Raw genomic sequence first — 15975 nt, forward strand, 5'->3', positions numbered from 1 at the left:
CCATATACATACAAAATAAACTTTTAAAGAAAAAAGAAAAGAGTAGCTTAGAAAAAAATTAAAACTCATTAACAATTGGGTTTTATTCACAACCACAGAGCTTACCATCCCCCTCTTTCTGACTCTTTATGTCTGTGTCTCTCATCTCTTTGTCTCCATCTCTCTCTCATCTTGTTATTATCCCAGGATAATTCCAACAATACTTTTTATTTCAATCAATGTATGGTGGCAGTAGTATGCACAATTGTAATCCCAGCACTCAGTCAGAGGCAGGAGGATCATGAGTTTGAGGCTACTCTGGGCTACACAGTGAGACCCTACCTCAAAAACAAAATATTTTTTAAATGGTCTCTTTTCATTTTACTTTATTCTTTCTTCTTTGAGACAGGGTCTCTCTGTGTAGCCCTGGCTGACTTGGGTCTTATTGAGTGGGCCAGGTTGGCCTAGAACTCTCAGACCTGACTGCCTCTGCTTCCTGAGTGGGGGGATTGGATTGATCCCATCCTGACCTATCCTCACTTTCATGACTGTCATTCTTTGCTGCTGTGCCAACTTGTTATAGTGTTGTGTCTTGCTCTGCAAAGTAATGATGTCAATAAATGTCAGTGGAGATATTTCCCAATCTGTTTAGTGATTTTTCTCTTTTCATCTGCTCTAGGAAGTTTTTTAGAACCCTTCTGCTTGCTGGGTAGGGGTGGCACATACATTTAATCCCAGTATTTGGGAGGCAGAGGCAGGTAGATCTTTGTGAATTCAAGGCCAGCCTGGTCTATAGAGTGAGTTCTAGGACAGCCAAGGCTATACATTAAAGCCCTGCCTTGAAAACCAAAGCCCTCCTCTGCCAAATAAAAACCTTTCTGCCCATTCCTTCAAGAGCGTAAAAAGGTTCAAATCATAAAAATAGAAGTTTTAGAAACATTAATCCTTCCTTATTTTATCCACCAAGTTTCATTTCTATGCAGGTGCCAAAAGAGTCACCAGGCAAATAAAATAAGTTGCTTTCTCATTCATTGGAGCCTGGTGTCAGTGGCTTGAGCAGGGTTTGGGACTTTGATAATAGGCTTGAGCTGGAGGTCAGAGGAGAAAGCTCTTCTGAATCCTAGGCTTTTTTGTTTTATTTTGTCTAGGCTTTGTCACTCCTACAAGAATGTCTGGAAATTAAATAAGTTGAAATATATAACTGAAATTTCAGACCTGGCAAAATGTCTTCAGGCAACCACAGGTCCACACCCAGTGATTGCTATGTTTCTCTAGCACCCTTCAGGACCCTGCTTACGCACCAATTTCTCCTGAGTAGCGGTGTGTGGAGCCAAGTCAGTAACGGTAATGTTCCTTGTCTGTCTTCTTGGGCTTGCCCTGACACTGGCCTGACAATGCCAGGCTCAGGAAGTATTTGTTTCTGAAACCTGGCCAAGAAGTCTAACAATTCTCTCCCTTCCTTTCTATTGCCCTTGTCTTCCGTATTGATGCCAAGTCTGGTGTTTTCCTTGTCTAGAGACAATACAAGCAAGGAAATGAACTTTTTCGGGATAAGACAGGCAACTTAGCAGAAAATGCTCTCTTTGTTCTCATTCAAATGACTTTTTCTCAGATGACATCCATGTCTGAAGCTTTCCACACTCTTTCAATTCTCCAAGAGCCTTGTGAGAAGAGCAGGAGGTAAGTGCTAAGATTCTGATTTTTTATTTTTGAGACAAGATGTCATGTAGCCCAGGCAGAGCTCAAAGATGTTATGATCTTTTAAACTACCTTTGAATTCCTGATCCCTCTGCTTCCGCCTCCAGAATATTGGAATGCAGGCAGGTACCAGTATGCCTAGCTATGAGTTTTGAATTTTCCTGATTATCAAGAAAGAGCTGAGAAACAGTAAAAGGCTTTGACATGTATTTAGTCAAACAATCCTTAGTTGGGTATGAACCCATTTTTAAAACATGTTTAAAGGCCAAGGCTAAAGAGAAGGCTCAGCTATTAGACTGCTCTTGCACAGGATCCAGGTTTAGTTCCCAGCACCCACAAGGCAGCTCAGACCTGCTGTTACACCAATTATAGGGGATCCAATGCCCTCTTCTGGCTGCCTTGGCCTCCTGCATATGTGTGGTGCACATAAACTAATGTAGATACACACATCTCATTACAATAATACTTTAAAAATGAATATTCTCTGGTGGAGAAAAATGTTTCCATAGTTTGACTAAGCTGTTTCACTCTCCAGGTTTTATTTCAAAGAAACAATCAGAGGCACTGTTTTATAAATACAGAGGTTTGTTTTGTAAATAAACCTTTAGTTTCCTGTGATTAACAGATTACACTAGTAATTGTCAAAACGAATAGTTAACATAAAACTATCCAGTATACTTCCTCAAAGTATACTTTGTCTTTCTTTTCTCCCCACCCCAAGTCTCACTATGCATAGCCTAGGGTCATCTCTGCCTCTGTCTCTCTAGCCTTGAGTCATCTCTGGAACACTAGGATTACAAACATTCACCATCATACCTGACTTTCCTGTGTGTCTGTATGCGCACACACATATGTGCTCTCACCGTGAGTGTACATGTGGAGAGGTTGGAGAACAACTTCCAGGGCTCAGTTTTCTTCTTGTGCTTTGGTTTCTGGGGATTTGACTTGTTTTGTCAGGTTTGCACGAGTGTTTTTACCCATTGAGCCATCTCACTTGTTGTATTAGTTAGGGTTTTACTGCTGTGAACAGACACCGTGACCAAGGCAAGTCTTATGAAAAACAACATTTAATTGGGGCTGGCTTACAGGTTCAGAGGTTCAGTACATTATCATCAAGGTGGGAGCATGATAGCATCCAGACAGGCATGGTGCAGGCAGAGCTGAGAGTTCTACATCTTCATCCAAAGGCTGCTAGTGGAAGACTGATTTAGGGTGAGAATATTAAGCCCAAACCCACAGTGACACACCTACTCCAACTAGGTCACACCTATTCCAACAAGGCCACACCTCCAAATGGTGCCACTCCTTGGCCCAAGAATATACAAACCATCACACTTGTATACTTTTTTTTTTTAAACATAATTGGTCTTTTTTGTTCCAGGATTTTATCCATGCTACCCACTTACACGTGATGCTCAGATACATATCCTTAGGTTCCTCAAGTCAGTGAGAGTTTCTTGAATTTTCCTTGTTTTGGATGGCCTCTACACTAAGCTATACACCCAGTGATATTCATTATTTAATTTTTTTTGTTTTTTTGAGCAGTATTTAAATTTTTTTAATGATAAAAGGGATTTAAAAAAATTTATTTCTTTGCTTGTTTGTTTGAACTCAGGGGTCTCATTATATAGCCCCAGCTGTTGTGGATGTAGCCTTTGCTATGTAGTCCAGGCTGGCTTGAACCCACAGAATTCCTCTTGCCTTTGCTCCTGAGTGCTGGGACTAAAAATGTGTGCTACCATGCTTAGCTTAGGAGTTATTTTTGAAATTAGAAAGAAATACACTAGAATGAAGGACTTTAAAAAATTTCTGTGCATGTGAACATGTGTACACATGCATACCCCTACATACACATGTACAAGTCAGTGGGCAACGTATGGGAGTTGGTTTCGTCCTTTCAGCATGTAATTCCTAAGGATGGAACTCCGGTTGTCAAACTTGCCAGTAGGGACCTTTATTCACCGAGCCAGCTTGCTGCCTTGGAGAAAAGGTTGTAGCCTTTAAAAGACTTCCTAGCTAGAAGGACAGGTGTTCCAGTGCAGTGCTAAGCAAGCACGTGGTGGGACTTTGTGCCACTATCTATGAAGGAACTGAAATCAGCCGTGTGGTGTGGGGCAGAGTGGGTGTTGGCCTCACAATTCTGCAGTTTCTAGGAAACTGGGCACCATCTGTTAATGATTAGAGCATTAAACTTGCAAGATCATGAGCTGGATCTTTGTTACTCTCAACAAATTGTTTAAAGTTAAAAAAAAAAAAAATGAAGAGTGATACCAAATGCTAAGGATGCCTGTGTGAACGGCAGAGTCGTATCCTGGCTCTCCCTCCCCTGGGGCTCTGCATTTAAAAAACACGTGTTGTGGTTTTCTATGATTATCTTTCCACTTCCTCTGCCGCAACTCCCTCGCTGTAAATATCCTGACGTGCACCGATGCTTTGCTTTCCTTGATCACTCGCTCACTTTCTCCAATCCTCCGCTGTGTATTCCCTGCTAGTAATTTACAAGTTCGGCGGTATTTTTATTCTCTAACGAGATTTTTTTTTTAGTAACTTTAGCTTCAAATCCCATCCATGTCTGCTATGAGCGGCGTGATCTGAGGACAACTGCACAAGTAATAGGAGTTTCCTCCTCTGAAAACAAAGACGACGTTATGCAGCCAGTGGGAACAGTACAGGATTAAACGAGGCTTGCCATACATTTGCAAAGGATCTAAGTTGGTGCTTGGCACAAATGAGGCGCTGCACCTTCACTGCTGCCTTCTCCTTCTCCCTCCATGCATCTTCTGAGACAATGGCTTATGCCATCTCTCTCTAACACGACCACGTGCTAACGGATCAAACCTAAACGTAGCTGGCTTCCAGGGTCCCCTCATACGAACCCACACCCTGTCTTTGTGGCCTCCCCACTTTCTACCGTACACACGTCACTCTGTAGCCACATCCAGTTACTAGCTCTTGTCTAAACACATTGGTAAGCACCGTCTTCTGCAGCTGGAATTTCTACTCACTCCTGCCTGGTAAACTTCTTTGCAAAGGTTGCCCTGACAGCTGGAGGGCCCATGCTCCCTTCTGACTCAAGGCTTCTGCTCAGAGCTGTATGAATGTAGCTCCTTATTCAACTACCCTTGCTCCATTGACCCAACAGATTGTTTTCCAGCCGCTACCACATGCCATTGGAAGAAGGCAACCTCTGTGACGCTTTGCTCTATGAGGGCAGGGTCTGCCTGATTTTTATCTCTACTGCTTATTGAGGGGGAAGAGCAAGCACTGGCTAGAGCTTGTTGAAAGTTGAATAAAATGAGAGCTGATCTTTCTCGGTGGCGGAACTAGAACGATCTTTCCAAACGCTGACTTCTCATTTGCTAGGTAAAGGCAAAGACAAAGGACACTTCTTTTTACATGTAACATATTGTTGTACTTACTGACGATTCCAAGGGCTCAGACCCATCATCCTGCTTCCAATGTTCTCCATCTGGAAGTGTTTAACCAATTAAATGAAAGACTGCAGATGAGTTAGCTCCACTGTATCTTCAATGGGTGAAATCTTTTCTGCTCTGGAGGACTCATTACACAAATACCAGGGGTCAGATTTATTTTTAGTAATACAATTTTGACCATCTTAGTTTGTTTTTTTGAAATTTCTAAAATCGGTAACATACTTTTGAAAATCTTTTTATTAAAAAAAAAATTAAGGTCAGTGTGATGGCTCATAGGTAAAGACCTCTGCCCTCTGACAACCTGAGTTTGCTGAGAGAAATTTATTTACTCTGCTAAACTGAATTTTTAAAAATTCTGGTTGGAAACAGTATGTCCATTTCCTAGATTATATCACGGGGTTTAAACTGAAGGGCCATAATGGGAAGGAGTTAAATTAGGTTTCAGTGAGAAAGATGGGATTTGAAATTTGATAGCGGATAGAAGATATCTAATGTCCAACACTGCTGTCCATGCTCGGCCAAGTCAGAATGCTCAGCGCACACTAACTGAATTTCATTCTAGGCTAAAAAGCCCAGGGCTTAGGGGAGGGATGGAGGGACAAGGTAGAGCACAGGGGTTTCTATGTGAAATAGCCTTGACTGTCCAGAAACTCACTCTGTAGACTAGGCTGGCCTCGAACTCACAGAAGTCCACCGGCTTCTGCCTTCCGAGTTTTGGGATCAAAAGTGTGGTATACCACCATGTCCAGCAGAAATGACCTTTTGCTTTTAAAAAACATTAACATTGTATGTGTATTGTATATGTGTGAGTAAGGGCATGCACATGCGTCAGTGTGTGTGTGTGTGTGTGTGTGTGTGTGTAGAGGTCAGAGGACAGCTTTTGGGAGTTGGTTCTCTTTTTGCTGTGGGTTTGCTAGTGCTTTTGCCTGCTAAGTCATTTCACAGACTTGAGGCTTTAAAAAAGTGATTTTGACAAATTGTCCCAAGCTGGTCTAGAAGAATTCTGTATGTAACCATGATAGTCTTAAATTGGAGAATCCATTGCTTAGCTGGGATTATATCTGGTGTGGCTTTGAACTTCTAGTACTACTACCTCTGTCTCCAGAATGTTGAGCTCATACATGTATCACCATGCCTATTTTATGGGTATCAGGCTGGTTTCGAACTCCTGTAGATCTGCTTGCCTCTGCCTCCCTAGCACTGGGACTGAAGGCACACCCCACCACCCAGCTTGGATCTTGCCTGCTTTTCATGTTTAATTCATTGCTGTAGTGTTTACACCTCTATGATTGATTGGCCTTAGATGAAACAGATAAATGAGTGATTATACACAGTGGATAGGAAAATCCAGAAAGAAGTTAGCTGTCTAAAGTAGCAAATAGTTTCTTTTATAAGAGACCTGACACAGATCACCCATGATGAGATCTGGGTGTGCTAATGCATACCTGCAATCCCTATGTTTAGGAGGTGGCGACCAGAGGATCAGGAGTTCAAGATCAGGCCTGGTCTACATGAGACTCATCTCAAAGAAACAGAACGTATGCAATGTAGATTGCATGAGATGCCTTGGCAGTCCTTATGGTGTGGAAATATATAGCAATGAAGGGTGACTTGCACTCAAGTCAGAAGGACCAGAAATTGTTAGTGAATGGTAAAGCAAATACCTCAAGTTGTTTGTTTAGGTTTCCCTACATGAGAACACAGTGACCCCAAAGAAGTAGTTCATAGCGGAAGGGCACAGAAAATGGTGGCAGAGGGCTCAAGTGACATTGCAGGGGAGGGCAGAGGTGCCACCAAACTCGTGAAAAAGGCGCTATTGAAAGGTATGTTCATAAGCCATCCAAACCAGGGTCACAAGCTCCCAGAAAAGTGGCTATAATTTCTGCTAATGAATTGGAGGAAATTTGCAATAAGGAAAAATACACCCATCTGAAAAGAAATCCAGTTCAGAAGGTCAATCCAGCCCCAAACAACCTCAGGGAACAGGAATTGGACTCACAGAACAATGACGGCACTTACTTAGCGCTACAGAGGCCAGCTTATTCCTTTCCAGAGTACACATAGTGTTCACACCTAACACTGTACTGAAGTATCTACAGAGAACTTAGACAGACAGGAACCTCCTCCAAAATTTCTCATTGTTTCTCTGTACAGATGCATGACAGTTCTTTCACAGGCTTAGCGATTGTCAACAGTGAAACTCCCAGTTACCACAAACAGTGAAGTCCCTTGAGATTCTCATCTGAGAATAATTTACATTAAATATTAGCAAATAGACAGTCATGATGGTACACACCTGCAATCCTAGCACTTGGGAGGCAGAGGCAGGAGGATCGTGAATTCAAGGCCAACCTAGGCTACATAGTGAGACCGTGTCTTAAAACAAGAACAAAGGCAAGGGCACAAAAATACAAAGTGCGGGTGCCTGCGATTAGGATCCCTCTGGAGCTGGAGTCAGGAGCATTGTGGGACGTGGACAGCCAGTCCAACCAAGCCAGTGAGCTTCAGCTGCAGAGAGACCCCATTTCCAAAGAAGGCGGAGAAACAATCGAGGAAGATAAGGTGCTTGGTGCCAACCTCTGTCCCTCCCACGTGTGCACATATGCATGTGCCCCAATGCACACAGGTGGACATATGCACATCAGATTTTTTCCATCTTGAAAGTTTAATATAGTTTGAAAGACAAACCTGATTTAAAAAAAAAAAAAGGAAAAGAAAAAAGCAAACTTACAAAGTGTCAGATACAAAATCCTAAGCAGCATTTGGCCACATGACATAAAGTGACAGACGGCTCATGACCTAAAATGCTTTAAACCTTAGTGAAAACTGAAGTGGAATCTTAAATGTATCCTCCAAAGATGATATTACACTTAATCTAGCAGATAGGATAAATGTAGGCAAGATCTCTTTTAATTAAAAAAAATAGATGGAACATTACAGTAGAACTTTATATAGTCAGGCCTGGTAACTAATGGACACAAAAATGCTTAAAAATCACAAATTCAGAAACTAGGCCAAGTAAATTCTGATAAACCGAATGCCCTCTGAGAGCGTATAAGGACACAGATAATCCCAGTCTCATGCATGCGATGATCACCACAGCTTGTACTTACATAGTGATCTCTGTGTGCTAGCCACTGTGCTAGCACATATGGATTCATTTAATTTGATTCTCACAAGAATCCTTTAAGGGAGTCACATATGTAGCTACTATGGGCCTTGCCATTTTTTATGTGTCTATATTTAAAAATCTCTCCGTTAGACTTTCCCAGAGCCCAGCCCTGATTAATCCTTTCAGGTTCTTTGGGATTCCTTAGGAAAAGGCAACAAGTCTACGTTCACCGAATCTCACCTCTTGGGGGCTTTGTGCTACTCATTTTATGACAACCTTTCGAGGTGATTCATGTGATTAACTCTAAGTACAGATGAATCGGCCCGAAGAGATGGCTCAGTGGTGAAGAACACTGGTTCTTTCAGAGAGCCACATTTGGTTTCTAGCACCCACATGGTGGCTCACAGACATCCATTACTCTGTCCTCTGTGGCCACCAAGCACAGGTGTGATGAACATACATACATACACTCAGGCAAAACACTCATGCACATGAAATATAAAAAATGTGTGTGTGTGTCTGTGTGTGTCTGTGTGTGTGTGTTCACATGGAGGCCAGAGGTATGAAATTCTTGTGAAGCTGGTGTTATAGGAGCTGTGAGCTGCTAACCATGGGTTCTGGGAAACAAACTTAATTCCTTTTCTAGGAACAGTACATCCCAACTGCTGAGACATCTCTCAGGTCCCTGTGATGGTTTGTATATCCTTGGACCAGGGAGTGGCACCATGGAGGTGTGGCCTTATTGGAATAGGTGTGACCTGGTTGGAATGGGTGTGTCACTGTGGGTGTGGGTATAAGATCCTCACCCTAGTTGCCTGGAAGTCAGTCTTCCACTAGCAGCCTTTGGGTGAAGACATAGAACTCTCAGCTCCTCCTGTGTCATGCCTGCCTGGATACTGCCATGCTCCCTCTTTGATAATAGTGGACTAAACCTCTGAACCTGTAAGCCATCCCCAATTAAATGTTGTTTTTTATAAGACTTGTCTTGGTCATGGTGTCTGTTCACAGCAGTAAAACCCTAACTAAGACAGACTAACTATTTTAGTGGAACCCACAGTTAAGAGACTTTTAATTGTAAAAAGACTTTGGATTTTAAAAGAGATGGATATTTTAAAGAGATTGAAATTTTAAGAATATGTAAAGACTGTGGGATGTTTAAAGTTTAGACCTTGGGGATGAATAAGAATGTAAGGGTTGAGGCTTACTAGTGATTTGTTTGTGTGTCAAGTTGACAAGGGGTCAATTGTACTGGCTAGTTTTGTGTCAACTTGACACAGCTGGAGTTATCACAGAGAAAGGAGCTTCAGTCGAGGAAATGCCTCTGTGAGATACAACTGTAAGGCATTTTCTCAATTAGGGATCAAGGGGGAAAGGCCCCTTGTGGGTGGAACCATCTCTGGCCTGGTAGTCTTGGTTTTATAAGAGAGCAGGCTGAGCAAGCCAGGGGAGGCAAGCCAGTAAAGAACATCCCTCCATGGCCTCTGCATCAGCTCCTGCTTTCTGACCTGCTTGAGTTCCAGTCCTGACTTCCTTTGGTGATGAACAGCAGTATGGAAGTGTAAGCCGAATAAACCCTTTCCTCCCCAACTTGCTTCTTGGTCATGATGTTTGTGCAGGAATAGAAACCCTGACTAAGACAGTCCCCCAATTCACATTTATTTATTTATTTATATTTTATGTACATTGGTGTTTGACTGCATGTATATCTGAGTGGGGGTGTTGGATCTCCTAGAACAGGAGTTACAGCCAGTTGTGAGCTGCCAAGTAGGTGCTGGGAATTGAACCTGGGTCCTCTGAAGAGTAGCCAGTGCTCCCAACTGCTGGGCTATCTCTCCAGCTCCCCCTAAATTCATATATTTTTTTAAATTAAAACAGCCAGGCAGTGGCGGTACATACCTTTAGTCCCAGCACTTGGGGGGCAGAGACAGGCAGGTCTCTGATTTCAAAGTCAGCCTGGTCTATAAGAACAAGTTCCAGGTCAGCCAGCTACATAGAGAAATGCTGTGTAAAAAATGAAAAAAAAAAAAAAACCAAACACACACATTTCAATTGTTGTTTCTACCCTTCCCTTTTCTTCCCTTCCCTTCCCTTCCCTTCCCTTCCCTTCCATCCAATTCTTCCCAGCCCCCACATTTACAGCCTATTTATCATGAATTGTTATTGTTATTTATGTATATAAACTTATAAATATATAAATACAACCTGCTAAGTCCAGTTAGTGTTGCTTGTGTGTATATGATATTGGTGTTGAACACTTGGGCTCATCCCTGGGGAAGACTAATTCTCTCTTAGGATTTTTTAGTTTCTCAAATTCACATGCTTTTTTGTTTGTTTCTGATACACAGTCTTACTGTGTAGCTCTTCATGGCCTGGAACTCGCCAGGCTGGCCATAAACCACAGACACCTGTCTGTCTCTGTTTCCCTAGTGTGGAGATTAAAGGCATTAAATGCATACCAAGAAAATATGTGTAAAAAAAAACCCCATGCACATAAAATAAAATTTTAAAAGAAATTGAACTGTTCGCTTCAATTACTTCCTATGCACCCTGTTGGAGAGAGATCCTTGTCCTCCTGTGGTAGTGAGAGCCAAACACAGTACAATTGCTCCTGGACAAATGGGAGGCAATGGCAGTTTGTCAGTTACACGTGCTCACCCTGGGGGACTCTGCCACACAGGGCCAGAGGGGTTGCACTCAGGAAGAGTAAATTGCAAGGGGCTACAGAAGGCAAGTGCTGTAACAAGAGGGTGGAGTGCCCTTTGCTCCCTTCAGAAGGATATGGTTGGCTTGTTTGGATAATCCTGTGGTCTGGGAGGGAACTGAAGCCTGCCAATCAGGGAGGAGCAGGAATTGCACTTGGTCTATGAGATAATGAGTGTGTGTGTGTGTGTGTGTGTGTGTGTGTACTTGAGAGGGTCGAGTTTAAACCAGGACATTGCTAGGCACATCCTCTATCACTGAGCTGTATCCCCAGTCCTTAGAACAAAGGCCCAAGGTAATGATGGCTGGTTAGAGACTATCCTTGAGAGGAGGGTGAGGAGGAACCCTTGCAATCAGGCCTTCAATTTTGCTGACTTTGAATATGATATTAATTTTAGCTGGTACAACAAGCCACTGATGTGCATAAGGGGTTAGAGTTAGGGTTACAGCTCCTGTTAAAACAAGGTGGGTCCCAGGGATTGAGGGGAAGCTAACTGAAAGGGAAAGACTGTCAGTTAAGTATGGTTTGATAAGATATGATGTAGAGTGGGGACTGGAGATGTAGCTAAATTAGTAGAATGCTTGCCTAACATGCATGAAGGCCTAGGTTCTGCACTGCATTAACTGGGCATGACAGAATGCATCTTATCCCAGCACCTGGGAGGCGGAAGCAACAGGATCAAGAGTTCAGTGTCAGAAGCTGGGTGTGGTGGCTGATGCCATTAATCACAGAACTTGGGAGACAGAGGCAGGTAGACCTCTGTGAGTTGGAGGCCAGCCTGGTCTACTTAGTGAGTTTCCGGCCAGATACACAGAGAGACCTTGTCTCAAGAAGAAGAAGAACAACAACAAACGAAACCCCAACTTTCCCAAACAACAACAAGGAGTTCGAGGTCAGGAGGGATGGCTCGGTTGGTGAAGTGCTGGCTGAGTCACCAAGAAGACCTGAGTTCAGGTCCCCAGAGCCCATGTGAAGATGCCAGGCATGTGTGTCTGCAGCACTAGTGTGGGACAACGGACGTATGAGATGGGAAGGAGCAGTCTCAAGAAGGAGCTGACAAGCCAGTCTAGCCTGGTGAATGCCTGGCTCAATAGGATCCTATCTCAAAGATAAAGTAGCCATCCAGGAACACACCTGATGCAGACCTCTGACTATACATACACACCCACATACACTATACATGAACACACCCACATACACACACACACACACACACACACACACACACACACTGTCACACTGTGCAATTCTCTTAGGAAAAAAAAAAAGTTTAAGCCCACTGTGGTGGCTCTCACTTACAGTCTTAGCATTCTAGAGGCAGAGGCAGGCAGTTTGAGGCCTGTTTGGGCTATAAAAGAAGTTCCAGGCCAGCTAGGCATACATAGTAAGACCTTGTCTCGAAAACTACCCAAAAGAAAAAAATAAATAGTTCAAGGCCGTTCTTGGCTACTTAAGAGTTTGAGGCTAGCCTGGACTACATGAAACTATGTGTCAAAAGAAGATAAGGAAAAAGAAGAGAAAGGAGAGAGCAAGCAAGCTGGTATATGTTCTGGACTCAGCCAAGAGTGGATCAGGAACATTCACTGAACACACCTGTAGGATCTCTGATGTTATTGGACCTAGAGGTAGAAATGGATACATCTGGGTACCAGGGCCTGTTGTCTAAGCTTTTTGTTTGCTTGTAATTTTTTTGTAGTTTGTTTTCATTTAAAAAATATTTGTATTTATTTTTCAACAATTTCATATATACATTGTATCTTGATCGTATCAACCCCTATTTTCCTCCCAAAGGCCCCCACCCCATGCTCTCTTCCTCCAGGAGCACCTCAGCTAGGAGTAGAGCCTCATGAGCCCCTCCCTTATGTGCACCAGGATTTTGATTGTGTGTAGCTCTTGTGTGGGTGGCCACAGCTGCTGTGAGTTTCTGAGTGCAGAGGGCAGGTCTTGTCCAGATGACATTTCACAGCGCTCCTCTGTGTCCTCCTGCTGTTACATTCTTTCTGCTCTTTCTTCCTCAAGCCATGAGGGTGGAGTTGGTGCTGGGTTGTGGTAAATGCTCCGTTCAAAGCTGAGCTGAGTCCTCCATTCTCAGCTCTTGGACCAGGTATGTATGAGCCTCTGCATTGGTATCTCCCTGCTGTAGGGAGAAGTGTCTCTGACCAAGCAGCACAGATCTGTGGATACAAACAGTTGTAAGACAACATGTTCATTTGGCAAAGCAACAGTAGTGGGCTTCTGCTAGGGCCTATGATGTCACCTTAGTGGCGGGACTGTCCTGCTGCATGGGGAGGGGTGGACCCTAGGTAGTTCCTTCTTGTTGGTCCTTCCATTGCTGTTTCTTTTTGTTTGTTTGTTTGTTTGTTTTGTTTTTTTGATGGTGTTGTGATGGTCTGTAACATTTTTCAGATGTCCTAAGGGTTCCAGATGTCTGTCTGTCTGTCTGTCCATCTGTCTGCCTCTCTTTATGTATACATACAGTTGGCTTGCATGAAGAGCCTCACTCTTGTAGGCAAACTATCAGGCCCAGAATAGTGCCCCGCCCCCATCCCCTGGCAATACATCCTTGCTTAATCCCATGCTCCTTCAACTCTCATCCTTAGCCAGGCTGAGGGCTGAAAACTGCTGGGAAGTCTCTGCCACAACTGCTAAATTCAAGGCTACAGGGTTAAGGCAAGGGCTCCTCACTAGGCTGGCATGAACTGTGACCCCAGCCCACTACACGTATTATTTAATTCTAAAATAACAGAGATAACACACAATGGACTTTTTAGCTTGCCACTTTCCCCTTATCTTTCTCCCCTTTGTGAGCTTGAAACATCGTGTTCTTTTATTCAGTCCCTCAGGAAAAGAGTAAACCCCTTTGGCCATTCCCTCCTGTCCTGGAGAAGAACAGTCTCTATCTGATATTTCAGCTGGAAGGCAGGGTGGCAGATTCTTTCCAATGGGGTGGCAACTTCCTCCCTACTTTCAGAACACACCCCTTCCCAAAATTCCACCCTCTTGGGCCAGAGGCGTCAGTTCATGCCCACATCCCTTCCTTTTCCTTCTACGCCCAAGGCCTGGGAATGGTGCAGAGCTGGGGGTGGGGGGCATGCTGGCAGTCTCTGGAGGGCCTGGAAGTGGCCTGTCATTCATCCCTCGCCTTCTTGGTCCATCTTTCAAGTCAGCCATCAGCAGTGATTTTTCAGCATCTGAAGTATAGTCAAGATTTTATCCCACCCTCTTACGAACTGCCTTTCGGCCCCCAGAAATTATTTTCAAACCCTGGCCTGGTCTGTCCATAATTAGCATGAAAAGATCACTTTATCCAGATGCAAGTCCTAGAACTTTGGGTAGACTTTGGGGTCTGCATATAAGTCTATATTCTGTAACCTACAAGTGATAGAAACTCAGATTAGCTTAGGGTCTAAAAAGGAATCCATTCTTTCATCTTCTAGGAAGTTCAGAGATAGAACTGTCTTAGTCATACTTCAAGTGTGTATGTGTGTGTGTGTTTATATGTGTTTGTATCTTGTGTTTTCTTTTGAGGTGGAGTCTCATATATCCTAGGCTAACCTCCAACTCTTATATAGCTGAAAACTCTTTATGGCCTTGTATTTTGGATCCTCCTGCCTCCACCTTCCAAGAGCTGGGATTAAAGGCATTAACCATCACACTGTGGTAGGGATCAAACCCAGGGTTCTCTGCACAATTGGTGACGTCTACAGCAGTTGAACTTCATCCCTTGCTCAACATAGGATTTTAATTTATAGAGATATCTAGATGACACACAGAATTTTTTTAATTGAATTTATTCTTTAAAAAAATGTATTTATTTATTATACACCAGCTGTCTTTAGACACCCCAGAAGAGGACATCAGATCTCATTATGGATGGTTGTGAGGCACCACGTGGTGGCTGGGATTTGAACTCAGAACCTTTGGAAGGGCAGTCAGTGCTCTTAACCACTGAGCCATCTCTCCAGCCCAAACACATAGAATTTATTAGCTATGTTTCCACACGGCCCCATGGAGAGGTACAGGTCTGGTGTACTGGCTGGTTTTGTGTCAACTCGACACAAGCTGGAGTTATTACAGAGAAAGGAGCTTCAGTTGAGAAAATGTCTCCATGAGATCCAGCTGTAAGGCATTTTCTCAATTAGTGAACAAGGGTGGGAGGGCCCATTGTGGGTGGTGCCATCCCTGGGCTGGTAGTCCTGGGTTCTGTAAGAGAGCAGGCTGAGCAAGCCAGGGGAAGCAAGCCAGTAAGAAACATCCATCCATGGCCTCTGCATCAGCTCCTGCTTCTTGACCTGCTTGAGTTCCAGTCCTGACTTCCTTTGGTGATGAATAGCAACATGGAAGTGTAAGCTGAATCAACCGTTTCTTCCCCAACTTGCTTCTTGGTCATGATGTTTGTGCAGGAATAGAAACCCTGTCTAAGATATCTGGTTAGGAAGCAAAGAGCAGGGAGATCAGGGCATAGGCTGATGCCCTTTGTCAAGGTTTCAGTAACAAAGGCAAAGCATATAAGGTGGAAAGCCCAGAGGGCTAGCTTGAAGAATCGAAGTGTGCTCTGGGGTATAAAGGCTGGTATCTGACTCTAGTTTGTGTTTTAGGGCAGGGGACATTGATTTTACGTGTGAGTGCTAACTCGAGGAGAAGATTTGAGAGGTGAGGACCCTGGTGACTGGTGAAAGCCAAATAGAAAAACACACAAAAAAGAGCGAAATTCAAATGAGTGCCTCTGTAGGAATGAGCCCTCGGCTGATGCCTGATTGAGAAGGTTAGTACATGTGCACACATTGCAGCTTCGCTGAGGGGCTCAGAGGACAACTTGCAGGAGTTAGCTCTCTTCTTCCTCTACTTGCATGCTGTGGCCTGGGGACAGAACTCAGGCAGTAGGGTAGGATGGCAAGCCCCGTTATCCACTGAACCATCTCTTTGACCCCCCTGGCATCCTCTGTACAGTGCTTTCCTTGGGGCTGGTAGTTATATTTAGAGCAGCCTGACCAATAAAAGCATAATGTAAACTACAAAAGAAACTTTGAACTGCCTAATAGCCACACTAA

Source organism: Mus caroli, unplaced genomic scaffold (assembly GCF_978045245.1).
Source record: "Mus caroli unplaced genomic scaffold, Mus_caroli_1 scaffold_2, whole genome shotgun sequence".
Lineage (NCBI taxonomy): Eukaryota > Metazoa > Chordata > Mammalia > Rodentia > Muridae > Mus > Mus caroli.